The sequence below is a fragment of the Peromyscus californicus genome, unplaced genomic scaffold, assembly GCF_007827085.1.
Source record: "Peromyscus californicus insignis strain IS unplaced genomic scaffold, ASM782708v3 Scaffold_8__1_contigs__length_139910024, whole genome shotgun sequence".
Lineage (NCBI taxonomy): Eukaryota > Metazoa > Chordata > Mammalia > Rodentia > Cricetidae > Peromyscus > Peromyscus californicus.
Genome location: NW_026294606.1, coordinates 48,126,618 through 48,144,737, shown reverse-complemented (window position 1 = coordinate 48,144,737; position 18,120 = coordinate 48,126,618). Strand labels below are relative to the sequence as shown.

At 41.4% G+C, this 18,120-nt stretch overlaps 1 protein-coding gene across 7 annotated transcripts in view; it reads right to left on the bottom strand.

The window, feature by feature from the left end:
- The window catches only part of Hecw1 (HECT, C2 and WW domain containing E3 ubiquitin protein ligase 1), a 293,914-nt gene that overhangs the window by 200,037 nt on the left and 75,757 nt on the right, over positions 1-18,120 (bottom strand). The gene's annotated exons all lie outside the window — the stretch shown is intronic.

The following is an 18,120-nucleotide window of genomic DNA, read 5'->3' as shown; positions in this document are numbered from 1 at the left end:
ACTTAGCTTGTATCCCAAGCAAAGAAAAACAGTGACATTACCCACACAGAGGAACATGCCCCACCCCCACCAACATCCTTTGCTTAGAAAAGAAAAACATGTAAAAGGGAAAAAGCCATATAACAATTGTAATTATTTTGACTAAATAGGTAAAATATCACAAATAATGTCATGCCACAAATAATTTGATCTTTAATTTTAACACTTAACTTTAAGAACTAAAAATAATAAGAAATTATGTTTTCTCTTTCCAATAAACAAAGAGTTGGTCTCTTGGGGGTCTTCAAGAGAGAAGTTTTGTCTGCCTATTCCTTTAATAAAATTACATAAAAGAATCCTCAGATATGTGCTATGCATAAGTATTACTCAGAACAAAGAAATTGTGTATAAGATTAAACTGCTAAACATATGATGAATTTCATCTCAGCACCCTTACTTATTTAGGCATCTACCCAGATATAAAAGATTAAATAGGAAGTACTGTCCCCTTACAGGGATTTTCCAGTATAGTCCTATCATCCTAAATGTCCAGTGTCCAGTGTCCTAATTAGTTTAATTGTTAACAGCCTAGAGTCATCTCAGAAGGGATCCTCAGTCAAGAAACTGATCAGATTAGATTGAGAAACCCATATAGCATGTCAGTGGAGGATTGAATTGATTTTGAACTTACATAGGAGGGTCCAGCCTATTGTGGGTAGTACCCTTCCAGGGCATGGATCCCGGACTGTGTAAGAAAATTAGCTATGCAGGGGCCTGTGAGCAAGCCTGCAAGTGGCATTCCTTCATTGTTTCATATCAAGTTCCTGCTTGAGTTCCTGCTGTGACTTCTCTTAATGATGAACTAGAACCTGTAACTGAAGTAAACCCATTCTTTTCCTAAGTTGCTGTGGGTCAGAGTAGTTTATCAGAGCAATATACTCAAAGTGAAACAACTATTAAGTGATGTAGGAGGCCCCAGCTCACTGTGGGTCACACCATATCCTAGACACGTGGTCCTAGGCTATGTAAGAAAGCTAGTTAAGCTTGAGCTTATGCATGAGGCAGCAAGCAATATCCTCTACGTTTTCTACTTCAGGTTCCTGCTAGAGTTCCTTCCATAACTTCCTTAAATGATAGAATGGTGGTTTGAATGAGAATGGCCCCCATAGGCTCATATGTTTGAATGATTAGTCACCAGAGAGTGAAACTGTTCGGGAAGGATTAGTAGGTGTGGCCTTGTTGGAGGAGGTGTGGCCTTGTTGGAAGAGGTGTGTTACTGGGGGTGGGCTTTGAGATTTTAAAAGCCAATGTCAGGACCAGTGTCACTCTCTCTGACTGCTGCCTCTGGATTATGGTATAAAGCTCTCAGCTTTTGCTCTAATACCATGCTTGTCTGCTTCCCTCTGTGATGGCTATAGAATAACTATCCACAACTGTAAGCAAGGCCCCAGTTAAATGCTAAGAGTTGCCTTGGTCATGGTGTCTCTTGACAAAAATGGAACAATAGCTAAGACAGATTATAACCTGTTAGCTGAAATAAACGCATTTCCCTCCTAAATTGCCTTGGTCAGATTGTTTTATCCCAGCAACAGAAGATAAAAATATAACAGAGATTGGTACCAAGATGGGGTGTTGCTGTGATGGACCTGACCATTCGTATTACTTTGTTGGAAGTTTGTGAAAATATTTGGAACTTTGATCTGGAAAAGCCATTGAGTCCCCCCCACCTCTCTCTCTCTCTCTCTCTCTCTCTCTCTCTCTCTCTCTCTCTCTCTCTCTCTGTGTGTGTGTGTGTGTGTGTGTGTGTGTGTGTGTGTGTGTGTGCGTGTGTGTGTGTGCGTGTGTTTAATGGACTGTTGTAATGGGAGCTTGGAATATAAGAATTCTGAGAGAAAGCATCTAAGGAGGCCTGGCATGTGAGGTTTCACAGAAAGTAAAGACCCTTGGAACTGGACTAAGGGGTGTTGTGTGATATATTGGTGCAGAATTTGTGATTAGCTGGGACTGAAGAATCAGCTGTGATTAATAAGAAATCAACATCACTGAGGTGAAATTCATTGGGAAAATAGGAAAGTTATTCCTCAGACTTAGCACACAGACGCTGTGGTCTTTGGAGGCCAAGGCTACATTTCCAGATGGCAGCAGAACTTAGCAAATAGTATGAAAGAGTTGCCCAGCCGAAACTGCTTTTACAGGTATGAGGTGGTCATAGAGACCAGCTGAGGCTTGGCAAGGTGTGACAAGGTTGAAGTCCTTGTGAAGAGGACAGGGAAGGTCATTAGTGAAGACGCGGCATTAGCTGCAATGGAAACCCAGGATATTGGAGATCCATGACAGTGAGATATCTGGCAAGGGCAGTTGGAACCTAAGAGGAAAGCTATGTGTGCTGCAGATGGCAGAGCTGCAGAAGTGGGGCTGCCCAAGCCCTTCTGGAGCCAGAAAACTATACAATGAATTCTAGATGTCTGACATTGCACTGTAGGATTTAGATTTACATTGCTAAACTTTGGGTTTGCTTTGACATGATTGCTTTAATGCCCCATTTGGAATAATAAGTATGCAGATTTAAAAAAAATAATTTACAAGAATCCAGTCAGGAGACTGGGTTTTTAAAGAGACCTTGAATTTCTTTCTTTCTTTTTTCCTTATTTATTTTACATCCTGACCGCAGCCTCTCTGCAACACTCCCCCCACCCCACCCATGTCACCTTAGAGACCTTGGATTTTTAAAGTGGTAGAATTTTTAAAGACTTTGTATGATATTAACATGAGATCTTGAGGACAAGGGATGAATGGTTGTGGATTAAAATGTGTTTGTGTATCAAGTTGACGAGAGGTAGAGTGTCCTAGTGAGCTTTAGCTGTCAACTCGACATAACTTAGAATCGTCTGAGAAGGGATTCTCAATTGAGAGATCACCTGGATTAGGCTGGCCTGTAGACACATTGCTGGGGCAGGGCACTGTCTGGATTATTAATTAATATAGGAGGGCCCAGTGAACTGTAGGCAGCACCATTCCCTGGGCAGACAGTCCTGAATGACCTAAGAAAGCTAGCCAAGTATGAACCTGTGAGCAAGCCAGCAAGCAGTATTTCTCTCTAGTTTCTGCTTCAAGTTCCTGATTGAGCTCTTGTCCTCACTTCCCCCAGTGATGGACTGTAACCTGTAATGGAAATAAGCTTCCCCCTCTGGTGGTATTGTGTTCCCCCAAATCTTGTGTACCCTAATAAACTTATCTGGAGTTAGAGACAGAACAGCCACTAGATACAAAGGCTAGAAAATGGTGGCACTCACACCTTTAATCCTAGCACTCCAGAGGTAGAAATCCCTCTGGATCTCTGTGAGTTCAAGGCCACATTGGAAACAGCCAGGCATGGTGACACATGCCATTAATCCCAGAAAGCGAGTCTTTAATCCCAGGGAGTGGTGGTAGAAGGCAGAAAGGTATATAAGGTGTGAAGACCAGAAACTAGAAGCATTTGGCTGGTTAAGCTTTTAGGTTTTGAGCAACACAGTTCAGCTGAGAGCCATTGGGATATGAGCACATAGAAGCTTCCAGTCTGAGGAAACAAGACCAGCTGAGGATCCGGCAAGGTGAGGTAACTGTGGCTTGTTCTGGTTCTCTGATCTTCCAGTTCACCCCAATACCTGGCTCAGGTTTGATTTTATTAATAAGAACTGTTAAAATTCCTGATATATCCCCCTCCTCATTATTTTTGGTTAGTATATTTGATCATAGCAGCAGAAAATAAATTAGAATTGTTGGGAGCCATGCGGCCTAGTTTCTGACCAGTATATGAGGTGCTTGTCCAACTGCTCTCCAGATAAGGCAAAAACCCATGGGGACAGTCTCACTTGGCAAGGACCAGTGGATTTTGGTACGGTGCAGAATATTACTGGGGCCATGTAGCCTGCATGCTTTCTTCTCTATAGTAATAGTGATCATTCTCTTGGTGGTTTTAGTGTCATTTTGTCAATCATGCATGGGACAGATAAGATCATTCCTAGAAACCCCATTTTTCTCGATATCTTCCCCTAAAATTCTTTGGGAGCTGATGCTTCTCAGGTTCTTGTTTAGGGATGCCAGCTGTCACTCCAGACCCTGGGAGCTGTTCTGATTCAGCACTGACAGGATCGGAGGTAGATCACCCCCATTTCTGTAAATCTGTTTTGAACAATATTGTTGTTCTTGAAAATGTGTGCCTATGTTTATCACTTTTAGTTTTGTAAAGACAGGATGTACCTGGCTCAATATTTGGTCAAGCTAGCAAAATGATGTGTTGTTTGGGTTTAAGGATGTTTTGATGTAAAAGTTGGGAAAAACATATTCGACATACTTGTTTTTGCTGGAGGTTAACGTTGGAGGATGGGAAAAAATTTGTTTGTTACTATGGAAAAACATGCTTGTTTTTGATGTATAAATAAAGACAGCTGGAGCTATTCGGGGCCTGCCACTTGTGTGAAACTCATCTGGTGGTCGGACAATTCATATCTTCATGCTGGTGTCCCTTCCCCATCTCAGGACCTGAACCCAGGCTGCAGCTGGACAGCAACACAGAATATTCTGCAACAACATACTATCAATGCTTTAGCAACCTTTTTTAAAACAAGCATGAAAGAGCTGAACAGAGAGATGCCAGTCATAGGGAAATGCTTATGAAATCTGTAAGGACTTTTAAAGCCAGGTATCATTTTGGTTCATGAGTCTTCATTTTGATTGAATGACCCCTTCTTCCCCTGAAGCCAAATTAACATGAAATCAATCAATTTAGCCTATTCTAGAAAAGAATTTAAAAAAAAAGCATCATATGATGTCAACATTCTAAGACTCTGGTGAGATTTGAAACTTTGCTGACAAAGGTGTTTGTATACAAATGATCTGATCTGGGCAAATGGGAAAAGGGGGTGGCTCTTTTGGGAGGGGAGAGGGAGATAAATATAGATGAAGGAGGGATGCAGGTAAAATAACAATTAGGATGTTGAAAAGACCATAAGGAATCATGCTATTATTAAAAAAAACTATAATACACATAATTCTGTATATTTACACATATATGTATATAATGAACTTTTCTTATCTGGGTTGACAATGCTTTCTACAAGAGCCAAGATCACCTAGGAAAACCCCCAATACCAGACATGAGAATCCCTTTTGAGTTGTTGGTCAGGGCTGTCCAAGAGACTGCCCAAACACACAGCCTACTTCTATTGCCTTTGGTTGCCCCCAGAGGTAGAAAGTAAGTTACTGTTGCTAAAGACACCATGCACTTTGAAACAGGGCCCAGAGGCCCCTGAGCTGGAACTGACTTAAATGCCTTCTCCCTGAGGACTAGCTTTCATGGGTACCAGAAGTCACCACGCAAGCTTCCAAAGAAGAGAGGCAACTAACTGTCCTACCCAGCTATGATGCTTATGAATCATATCAATGATCAGCATGCCACAATAACCCTAAGTGTTCAGTAGTAGCATGCATACCTTTGTAGTAACCAACAGCTCTCTAATGGGAATTAAGACCTACTCAACAAGAGGGAAACTGTACCTGATACTGGAAACTCTGTAGCTAACTACAGAGCGTTAGTGAATTCATGTATATTGGAGGTGAACCTAAAACCTCTACTTTACCAATCCTATATAATCCCTAGCAACAATCTAAGCATTTGTCTTTACATCCATGGATATGTGTACTCTTTAGCCCTCCTCAAGGAAATGTCTCTTTGCAACAGGCAGAGACTACTACAGAAAGCCACAACCAATCAAAATACAGAGATGTGGAGCCCAGTCCTAATATATCTACAAAACACTCCCACACCTAAATCTCAGGGAACACTGTGGAAGAGGGGGCAGAAATATCATAAGCCAGAAGATCAGGGAGTTTGCTCTTGAGATTTTTGTCTCCTAGTAATGTCAGAAGCTACATCCATAAAGTCTCACCAGTGTGACTGCCCAAACATGAGCTGAGCATGGACAACCACAACAGATACACCAAAGTGGGTGGAGGTAAATCCTATAAGGCCTCCACCCTACATAAAGAACAACAGGTAACTAAGAAATCCAGAAAATGGGAGAAATAGCACAGCAATTGCTATCCAATACCAAATGGTCAGTCCTAAAAACATACATACAAGTAATAGAATACAGACTGAGCAGGTTATATTTAGGAATATAAATGTATCATATATAAACATATACATATATCCATGTAATAACAATTAGTGGAAAAAGAGGCCATGAATTTCAAAGAGAGCAAGAGAGATATATGGGAGGGTGTGGAGGGAGAAAAGGGAAGGGAGCAATATTAATAAGTAGAGGAGGAGGAAGAAGAAAAAGAGGAAGAGGAAGAGGAGGAGGCTGCCACAGCAAAGAAGAAGTCACAGCAAGTTTGCATTCTGGGTGCATTTGTTACGTTCCTAACCGTGGTCTGAGCCAATCCAGCATCTATGCTCTAAGCTGTTTTCTGTGCCGAACATCACAACAGGTGATACGGGATTCTCAGTAATGATGGACATCACATTATATCCCTTCCTCTAGCCATTTACACTATCATGGCTACTAACTTCCTGCTCGATCCCTTAGAAGTCTCCTCTTCACTTACCAGTTCATCTTGTCTAGTGTGGAGACTGTTGGGTTCTTAAAAATGTACACTAGGGCTGCATTCTCATACAGATAGCCTCTGTCTTAGTTTGCTTCCTATTGCTGTAATAAAACACCATGACCAAAAGCAACCGAGGAAGGAAAGGGTTTATTTGGGTTACATGTCGTAGGCCACAGTCCATTGAGGGAAACCAAGGCAGGAGGAACTGAAGCAGAGGCCGTGGAGGAACACAGCTCACTGGTTTCCTCCCCATGGCTTGCTCAGCCTGCTTTCTTACACCATCAAGGACCATCCACCCAGGGAGGCACCTCCCACCTGGCACCCCCTATAGTGGTCTGGTCCCTCCCATACGAGTCATTAACCAAGAAAATGCCCCATAGACTTGCCCATAGGCCACTCTGGTAGGGGCATTTTCTCAACTGAGGTTCCCTCTTCTCAAATGACTCTACTTGTGTCAAGCTGACAAACAAACAAAACAAACCAGGATAGCCTTCAACACTGTCCAACACTGATAACTCCTAAACATCTGTGACAACTCAAAGCACTCATTCGGAGTTCAGGCCTAGTGCCAACACACTGGACATCTCACTGGTGCCCTGGCCAAGCCCAGAGTCTTTGTTCTCATGTCCAGTTGTTTTTCTAAAGTCCAGACTTAATAATAGTTCCTCCATGCACCCAAATCTCCCTGTCAGGAACATGGAAACCAACATCAATTCCTCTACACCCCCCACATCATAATCTTTGCCCAAGTGCTGAGGTCATCTGCCTCTACATTTTAGTTTTCTAGAGTTCATCTGCTTCTCACCACTTTTGCTGCCTCCATTATAGCCTCTTTCTTACTTAATCCCAATCAAGTCTAGTGGTCTGCATTCTCACCCTTGCCCTAGATATATTCTCTACAATGGATGTAATGATTTACTTTTTTATTTTTAAATCTGGGAAGGAAGACTCAATGTGTTACTCTCTTGTTCCAGTGTCTTCCCACTTCTTTAGGTTCGCATTCCAAACACTGGCTAGAGACGTCATCCTTCACACAAACATGAAAAGTGGATCTGGCCGTGCTCCTACCACTGGCTTCATTGCTGTTTGCTTCCTCCCACTTCCTCCCATCCCTGCAGGGAATATTATAGTGCTAAAAGGCACTTGGTTCTTCCTCTGCCTGGCATCTCTTTCCACTGGTCCTTTCTTTGCAATAGTCTTCAGTTCTTAGCCTCCTTGGTGTTCTTCCACCCTTAACAGAGAGCACAGAATACTTCCCTATTGTTATTTTGACAGTTTGAAAATGAATTCTAGTGAGCTATTTATGAACAGTTCTAAATTCAGAATTCTGTGGTTTTGGAAATATTACCTTGAATAATTAGGATGGAGCCTGTTGTAGTAGGGGGCCCTGAGAAGCTAACAGAAAACACCTAAAAACAGGCCAGTCAGCCCCACTGTAGTATCTCTCTTTCCTCTGTAACCAAATTCCTCCTCTCTCCCATTTCTATTATAAATGGCTTGTGGTAAATTCTGCTGCTTAGGGAAAATTTTCTGCTTATGGGGCAATTCAGCAAACTCTGTTAATCAAACATAATACATCCAATCAAAATATATGTCACTTTGGGTTGCTGTGGGGTGGGAGCAATCAAGGGTACAGAAGAGGTATAAAATGCTTGGTTCAACTAACTTGGGACTCAGTCCTTAGACAGACATCTGCTGAGTCTGTGTGTATCAACACTAGACAATAAACTTGCTTCCTGGCTCATGTCAGGTTGCATACCTTATTTCCTGATCCAGTTTTCCCCAAAACACTATTACAATGGTGCTGTGGGATGTTCTGTATGGCAAATGTGTTGCTAATTAGTCAATAAATAAAACACTGATTGGCCATTGGCTAGGCAGGAAGTGTAGGCGGGACAAGGAGGAGAATAAAGCTGGGAAGTGGAAGGCTGAGTCAGAGAGACACTGCCAGCCGCCACGATGACAAACAGCATATGAAGATGCCGGTAAGCCACGAGCCATGTGGCAAGGTATAGATTTATAGAAATGGATTAATTTAAGCTGTAAGAACAGTTAGCAAGAAGCCTGCCATGGCCATACAGTTTGTAAGCAATATAAGTCTCTGTGTTTACTTGGTCGGATCTGAGCGGCTGTGGGACTGGCAGGTGAGAGAGATTTGCCCTGACCGTGGGTCAGGCAGGAAAACTCTAGCTACACAATGGTATTCTCATAATAGTCACAAGAATGTGATGAAAGAGTAGCTGTCCAGGGCTGTTTAAGTCTTCAAGGAATTCATAAGCTAGATTTTTAAATTTTTTATTATTATTATTTAAAAAAATTATGTGTGGGTGTATGCACCCACATGTGGGTGTATGCACATGAGTCTAGACATCCTAGAGACCAGAAGAATCTGATCTTCTGGAACTGGAATTGCAGATAGTTGTTGTACCTGATTTGGGTTCTGGGAACTGAACTCAGGTCCTTTGGAAGACCAGCAAGTGTTCTTAGATTCTGAACTATCTCTGTAGCCTTCATAGACTAGATTTTAAATGATATAAAGGACTTTTGTTTTACTGTGAGCCAGGCAAGCACAGGGAAGAGTTTAGCGATTTGTAACTCCCTTTGGCTTGGACTATGCACACACCCCTGTGACAATAATGCACCTAGCAATGTAGGACCCCTACCTGCGTTGAGTTGCAAGTATACCTGACCCTGAACATTGGAATAAGTTCCTCTTCCCCTTGACTATCAACAAGAATGGAGAGTTGCTATTCAAATATTACTCCCATTTATATCGGGTAGGAAAGCAAGGGAGTTAATCAAGACTTGAGCTGGTCTTGGATGCAAATGCAATAAAAATAGTGTCTCTTGGTGAGCTTTTAAGGAAAAAAAATACCATCTTATGCTAGTGCACAATTAGGTGTGCATATAATTAAAATCAGAGGTATTGTGGAAAGAGACATGGATGATAGGAAAAAAAACTTATGTAACTTAAGTGACAATCAAAATAGAGAACCTAACTCACTATATATAACCTCTAGGAAAAAGATTCTTCCTTCTCTTGAACACCATAAAAGAAAGTCCCAAACAACTGACGACCTGGAGTACCCTCACCCATGTGAACCACTGTCACTCTTGACCACATATTTACTTCTGATCTTTACTGTAACTTTGCTTTTTAATAAAGTTTCCTTGATATTTTGTAATCTCTGTGTGCTGTTGTGGAATATTAATTTAAGATGTTTTACATTCATTTATACTGTAAAATATTTGTTTAATGATGCAAAGATGTGTTACATTTGTTTGATTAAATAAAATTAACCTGGTATCAGGAGACTGAGTCAGCATCTAACTGACAGGAAGTGGTAGGGAGGAACCATGTGTAGCTAGGGTTCTTAAGTGGGGACTGAGCAGAAGGATGCTGGTTTGGGGGGAGTTGTGAGCTAGGAGAGAAGGTTATCTACTTGCTATTCAGCCTCTCTGAGTGACCAGAATTTCACCTCAACCTTTGAATCCTGAGTTCTGTGGAGGGATAGAGATCTAGGTAAAGTTCCCTTTAGTGGCAGTGATAGAGCCGGTGCCAGAGGGACAGAATCCCTGCCTGGCTAGGGCCAGTGCAGCTGAACTGCGACTGGTAGCTGCCAAGTTGCAATTGCCAATTAGGACAGCACTTGCTTAAGGGGCAGCTACTGAATTTAATGGGAAAAAAAAACCAGTGCACCCTTATTTTAATTCTTTTAATAAGAAGCCAAGTAACTGGAAACACCTAGCATAGACCTCAAGCACAGTAACAATTTGTCCTAAGACAACTGTTAATCCAATTATTCAAATATATACAGCAGAGTAAAACAGGAAGGGGGAAAGGAACATTCATAGTAAATGCTACTTATTTAGCACTTACCACTAAAGATTTTGGTATATTTCCCTTCAGGCTTTTATTATTATAAACTGCCTTTTATAGTTCATTACTTGTTTAACTGGAAAATTTGATTCTGGAAGAGGAATAGGAGCATAAAGTTTCCTTGATATTTTGCAATCTCTGTGTGCTGAGACTTCATGAGGAAAGTGAGTGGTGATTAAAAACAATCAAGCTACATATCTAGAAATCTCCTAGCACCCAAAGAGCAGCACCTGGATGGGATTCTCTCTCAACAATGAGCTCCAGCCTGTGGAAATCAAGAAATCATAGGGGGACAGGCGAGCTGCCTGTGAGAAAGCAACCAGATATGTGTTTCTACTTCTTGCCTTCACCCCATCTTTGGCTCTACAGCTCTGCACAGCTGTTTATTTTTGCTACAAAGGATCTGGTCTGATCGCAGTGAATGAATGTAAAGACGTGGAAACTCTAAGATATCACATGACAATGTTGTATGGCTTTTTGGGTAAGAAAAATTTTAAAAGTTTACTCATCCTGAATAGAAAAGGAGCCAACACTCTCCCCTGTAGCATGAATCTTAAAAGTTCTTATTAATAAAATCAAACCCGAGGCCAGTTACTGGGGTCAATGCTGGTAGATCAGAGAGACAGAACAAACCATAGCTACCTCACCTCTCCGGATCCTCAGCTGGTCTTGTCTCCTCAGACTGGAGACTTCTGAGTCCTCATCCAGAATGGGTCTCAGCTGAATTGCTGCTCAAAGGCCTAAATGCTTAACCAGCCAAATGCTTCTAGTTTCTGGTCTTCATGCCTTGTTATATATCTTTCTGCTTTCTACTACCACTCCCTGGGATTAAAGGTGTGTGTCACCATGCCTGGCCATTTCCAGTGTGGCCTTGAACTCACAGATATCCAGAGGGATTTCTGTCTCTGGGATGGTAGGATTAAAGGCGCGAGTGCCACCATTTTCTAGCCTCTGTATCTAGTGACTGTCTGTTCTCTGACCCCAGATAAATTTATTAGGGTGCACAATATTTTGGGGAACACAATACCACCACACTACCCCACATTACATAGACAACATTATAGAAGAGGGTGTTGAAAAATTATAAAACCAGAGCAGGAGGTGGAGTGGGATGTAGCTGTTTTCTCCTGGTGTGACATAACCAAGGTTATCATTAAGCTGAGCAGCTGTAGTGAATTATGGGAGAGTTTATTCACAGTTATGAAAATAAAATAACCAGGACAATACAGTTGATATCTATGTCAATGGTGATGAAGCTTTAATATTCCATCCTGGGAGGAGAAGAGGGATAATAAGACTCTCATCTGAGATTCTGGTCATCAGTTTCTCCCACCCTAGCTGCATATGGCTTTGGACACAGGAGTTAGAAGGTTAACTTGGGGTAGAACCAAGTGGAGCTGCACATGACTTGCCCAAGGTCCTGTAAGTAATTATAATAAATCCATTTGTTTATCATACTGGACTTGACAGAATTATTCTTTGGTCTGTCACCTTCTTGAAGTCACGTGGCAGACTGTCCCATATATGAGTAAAGATTTATCTGTAAATATCCTGAAGTTAAGGCAATTATTTCTTTAAAAAACACAACTATATTCAGTTCCTTGTCTGAACTCGAGTATTTATGACCTTGGTAAAACCTAGCTGTAGCTCATTTCACAAGATAGAAGTAAAGTCTGGTGGGAAAGACAGATCTGAAGACACCCGGGACTCACGAAGGGGGCCGCCTCATAAGGTCTAGCCCTTCCCAAGGTTGCTCTCTGATGGTTCCTGACCCATATCCCTGCATTACTTCCCAGAGCTTCTAGCATCCTCTCTAGTGTTTGTAAACCAGTCGTTCTTCTGCCTGGGCCTGCCTTTATTTATGAGTGCTAAAAGGTGCTAATGCCATCTTTGTTGGTCTAATGATCAGCTGCCATGGCTAGGTCACCTGGAAGAGATGGTTTTATAAAAAACAAAACAAAACAAAGAAAGCAGGCAAAATATTATACATAAGCTAGATAAATAGAGGATTTTTGAGGAAGACAAGATCATTCATGGATAGGAAATATATAAAAGCTAGAAAACTGGGTAGGGTATGCATGCTTTAATTTTAGCTCTCAGGAGGCAGAAGCAGACAGAACTCTGTGAGTTCAAGACTAGCTTGGTATACAGAAAGTTTCAAGACAGCCAAAGCTATATAGTGAGACACTCTCTGTCTAAAAAGAGCTAGCAATATAATATAAAATATCGAACATTTAAATATTTTCAGAATCATAGAAACAATGTACATTTTCTTGTCTGAAAATCCAAGTCATACAGGTAACAAAGAATATAATGAGAAGTCTTCATAATACCATTCTTGAGGAAAGCCAGAGTTTCTGTTTTAGAGTGAGTTTCTTTTTCCTAAGGCAATAGCAGGTCACTCCTCACAAAAGACTATAACTAATAGTATTGATTATTTTAAGTTGTCCTGAGTATAGTTAATGGACATTTAGGTTCTGCTGATTCCCAGTAGGAGATACCAAGTTCAGTGAGGCCAATCCCACCAGGAGCCCCTCCTGTGTCTGTGGTGAAAGACCCTAGCTGAGTATTCATCATCTGATGTTCAGTTGCTGATAAATGGACCAACCAGATTTGTGGAAGAAGAAATAACCTGCCCACAAATTCTCCCACGTGGGAGACCCAAAATGGGTGGCTCAGGATGAACCACAGGTGAAGTTCAGGTGCATGATTCTGGGTGGACTTGGGAACGTTTTTCTTTGTCTTAGAGATGAGAGAACTACACCGACCATCATAATAAAACTATTCATGTCTCAAGATTCTAAGACACCTGAATATTTTTCCTAGGCCTCTTGAATTAATGTCACAGGTGTAACAAAAGAGGTGGACAGCACTTGGAAAAGAATAACAGCCTGACTTCGTATAGAAGCTTGTGTGTGACAGGAAATCCCCCAGCTTTGCTTGGGACATACAGATCTTGTTTGTCCCAACAGATTTCCTTTCTTATCTCAGCTTAATGCTATAATATTTTCAGTATAATTTACTAGCATATAGCTTTATTATTGTCTTTGGATTTTTCCCCTCCCCCTGAGAAAGTTTCTTCATGATCTAGCTCCTAGTAACGTATTTTCTTACCAGTCGTCCTATGCTTCCAAATTATCAAGCTCCTTCACCATTACTAATCACTTCAGTTAAATTTAAAGAGAAAAGGGGGCTTTGACAAACAGGCCTGGCTTTATTTGAAGAGATTGGGCTTAGTAGCACATCTAGTAGGCTACTTCTTTTTAAAATATTCATTTATTTAAATTGTTCACATATTCAGATATTTCTCTAGCTATCTAGCACATTTATAACTGGAAAATGATATACAGATGGAAATAAAAATGTTGACTTTTAACTTCCAAGCTCCTTTTCCACTTGACAGTCTTTTCCCATTTTTTTTTTTTGATGGACCCTCCCTAGATTTGGAAACAATTGGTTCTGAAGGTAATTAGCTTATTCTTACAGGGACAATTCTAACTCCACGGTCAGGAAACATAAACATGACCATGTGAGGATGCAGCCCCTTCTTTGTAACAGTTTATTCTGCAGACTCCAGTTCTGTGCATCAAAGACACAAAATCAGGGTGGAGGAGAAAACTGAGCTGATTTTGTGAGGAAAAGCTTGAGTAGCTTCTATGCAGACGTGATCCTGGGGCCACGATCTTGACCATGACCATGAGCGATGAACACTTGTTACCACTTCCATTCTCTCAGAGCTGTTGCATTAGTGTCAATCAGCCCAGGGCTGCTTGCTTTTTTACCTGATCCTTCATGTTCCGTCCAAAGGACATCTGATGGGAAAACGTCATAATGTAACTCTATACTTGACTAAGTCAATGGCAAAGTTATCTTCTAAGAAGAATAGCCTCTCCCAGGGTATTTTTTTAAATTAAAAACAGCTTTCAGTGACAAACCATTAAAAAATTTTCTTTGTACTATGAACAAACAATATGATTAGGCAGAATTATGCAAAACTGATGGGCTTACCCCTACCTGCAGCAACTAAAGGCTTTTTTGTATTGATTTCAGCATCCCATTCAACTTTCCCATCACCAATACGGTAATTTAATACTATCTAGTGACAATGGGTAGTGAAATAGCAGAATCAGTCACAAATTTTGAAGGTGAACCCCCAATAGGGCACTCCACTGCTAAGATGAATTATTCAGTAAGTTTGGTATAGTAAACACATCTTCTCCTTGCCATATTTTTAAGTTAGGATGGATTTACCAGGACATAATCCTATGGTAAGTGAAAAGTAACTAGTCTATTCAAAACTTGAGTCTGGGCTACAGGCCTGGCAGGTACTGACCCAGTAGGTTGAAGACTAGGTAATTTATGTCAACCAGATCAGGTGGGAGGGCCTGTTGCGAGGCCCAGACTATCCAAACCTGTCACCTAACTTGTATTTTTTGTTTGTTTTCATTTCTCAGGAATCTGTTCCTCCCAGGGACCCTCGGGGAGGGGGCTTTTCATTTACTGTCGGCTGTGGCAGACAGGACACACACAATGAACATTATGGAGTTTAAGCTCTAGAAGCAGAGCTTACGTTTGAGAGGAGATAGCAGCATCATAAACCAAAAAAGTGGAAATTCACATGTTATAGAACGAGGGTTTTTTTGTTGTTATTGTTGAGACAGGACTTCTTTGTGCAGCTCAAGATGGCCTTGAACTTGCCATCCTCTATCCTCAGCCTTTTGTAAGCTATGAATGCAATAACTCACAGTTTCTATTATGCCTTACTCTAAGAGTAGGACATTTTGATAAGGAACAGCAAGTTAAAACTAACATTTTAAGTTGTGAATAGAAGATGAAATTTCCATGAGTTTTCTGGAAAAGTGCCAAAGATAAGAAGACGGGCAGCAGTGGTGCACGCCTTTAATCCCAGCACTCGGGAGGCAGAGCCAGGTGGATCTCTGTGAGTTCGAGGCCAGCCTGGGCTACAGAACGAGTTCCAGGACAGGTGCCAAAACTACACGGAGAAACCCTGTCAAAAGAAGAAGAAGAAGGAGGAGGAGGAGGAGGAGGAGAAGGAGAAGAAGAAGAAGAAGAAGAAGAAGAAGAAGAAGAAGAAGAAGAAGAAGAAGAAGAAGAAGAAGAAGAAGAAGAAGACTTCAATAAAGAAATGAAGAAAGGAAAGGAAGCAGAGCGGTAGGGTGCATGTCCAAAGGAGAACTCCAGGCACTGGGAGGAGCAAGCACAGACCTCCTGAGTTTAGAAAGCACTTGAGCCTCTAAGAAAAGGCAGGGAGGCAGGCCAGCATAGCCAGACCAAAAGGAATGAAGGGGAGAACAGTGGGAAATAAAGTTAGAATTAAAACTGGAGGACAGATCATGGCAGGCTTAGTTCTTTGGAAGGACAGCAGTGGCCATACATGAGGCATGGAGTTACTCAAGATACCTGAATAAAAAGTAACATGATCTGGTTGGCACTGAACGTCCAGAGTCTGGCTGCTGCTTTAAGAACACGCTGGAGGGAAGGCAAAGGAGGGGGCTGGGAGTCCTTGCAAGACTCTAAACTAGACATGACCATGGTACAATCAGAGTGGGCATAGTGTGGAGAGATAATTTGAATGGAAATATGGACAAGAAAGAGTGCTCACTGCTAGGGCTGCCTTGCATGCAATTTGAAAAGCTTCTTGCTAACCTTAGCTTGTTCAGACATACTTACATCTATGCAAGCTATTGCCACGCAAGGAGGCTGGCTGCTCCTTTCCTACTTATCTTCCTACCTGCCATGAAACCTGTTCCTCCAGGTGTCAAACAGAGTGTTTCTTGTGCCAGCAACTGGAATCTCTGACCACATCAGTTTCTAAATTTGCTCTTTCCATTATGATCATTGCAGTTTCTGTTTTGTCCATTGTACCACTATACACATTTCAAGCTTTACTGCGTTTATGAGAATTGAACTCCTGTGACCCAAAGAAGGGCAAAGATGAAAGATAAGAGGCTGTCTGAAGGCCAAGAGCTATCGAGACCAGATGAAATGGGCAATTTCTAGCAGAGGCACCTTGCTTAAAGGTGATTGATTCCCACTCAGAAGACAGAGACTTCTGGCAGGATAAAAACTCACGGACATGGTCAGCCCAGGGTTTTTCTTTTTCTTTCCTCTTGCAATAAAGGATTATCCTGAATCCCAGACAGGAGGAACCCAGCTGCTTTTACGCAGGAGTGATAACCTCAGGGTTTCTTCTCAGTGGTACAAAAGTGCACAAAAAGGAAATATCTGGCTCTCATCACCTCACCCCATGGGTAAGGGGAAATGATGATAAGATTGTTATTGCAATGTCCATTCACTGATCCACGAACCTCATGTGCTCTATTAGAATAAATAAGAGTAATTATATATACACACATATATATGAGACTATATATATATATATATGGCAAATGGCCATCTCTAAACACATGCACATGCACATATATACAACACTAAAAGACTAAAAGGGCTCAGTAGAATATGTATACATACATACATACATGTATACATACATACATACACACACACACACACACACACACACACACATATATATATATATATATATATATATATATATACATGCATACACATGTAAAGGTCACAATTAGAGGAGAAATGGTCATGAATTTGAGAGGGATGGGCCATGAAGGGAGTTGAAAGGGGGGAAAGAGAGCAATGGAAATGATGCAAATATAGAACTCATGTATGTATGAAATTCTCAAAAAAAGTTTTAAAAACAAATTTTAAAAAGGCTAGTTGGCTGTGAAATATAGAGAGCACTGTGGCACCCCATCCAGCATTCTATTGGAGTAATCCTTAGTGCCCAGCCCATTGTCACACATCTTGCTCATGATGCTTGTGGAGAGAGAATATGTCCCCACCTATGGACTGTGGACTCAGCCATGAAATATGTAATAAGCTTCGGAAAATGAAATACGCTATCCACCTTCAAGCAAGAAGTTAAGCGATGTCATGGATTTTCACCGTTTTTCTTGCATGTGCACCGGCACATTTGGAGGTTAACCCACAAAGTTCAAAACAGTTGCAGCCAATCTATTACCAAAATGTAATGTGAGTGGACGATAGTTCTTTAGTGTGGTGACCAAGGAAACTGCATGGATGTTGGTTTCAAAGCACCACTGGCATGTCAAACTAAAGTTCTGTACCCACCTTCACAGAGCAGAGCAAGGAGTCATATTCTGATTGTTATTATGCCAACATATACTCAGTGGGTCCCTAGACTGACTAACTTTGAAGGAGAAACTTCATGAGTGAGGGGAAATTTGGGAACAATTATAGACTTAAAAATAGCACTGAGAGGCCTCTTTTCCCCTCCTCCAAGTGACCCATTCAAACCATGTCCATTAATGGAGCACTCTCCTTTTTCCTTTTGTATTTGCTGATCTCTCTCGCTGAAATTTCCAGCTCTTTCTTTATAAATAGTTTTGCCTGGTCACTGTCAGGTCTCAGCTTCAATTTCAGGAGGTGTCACATTAGCATGCATTTTGTTTGCCTCCCCCATCTCCTTTTCCCCACAAGGACTCATTCCCTGCTGACACAGGGGAACCTGGACTCTGCACCTCCACTCCTGCTGGCAGGAGCTCACAGCAAAACTCCTGTATCTTCATAGGTTGATATCTCAAAGAATAGAAACCATGGGAGGTGTA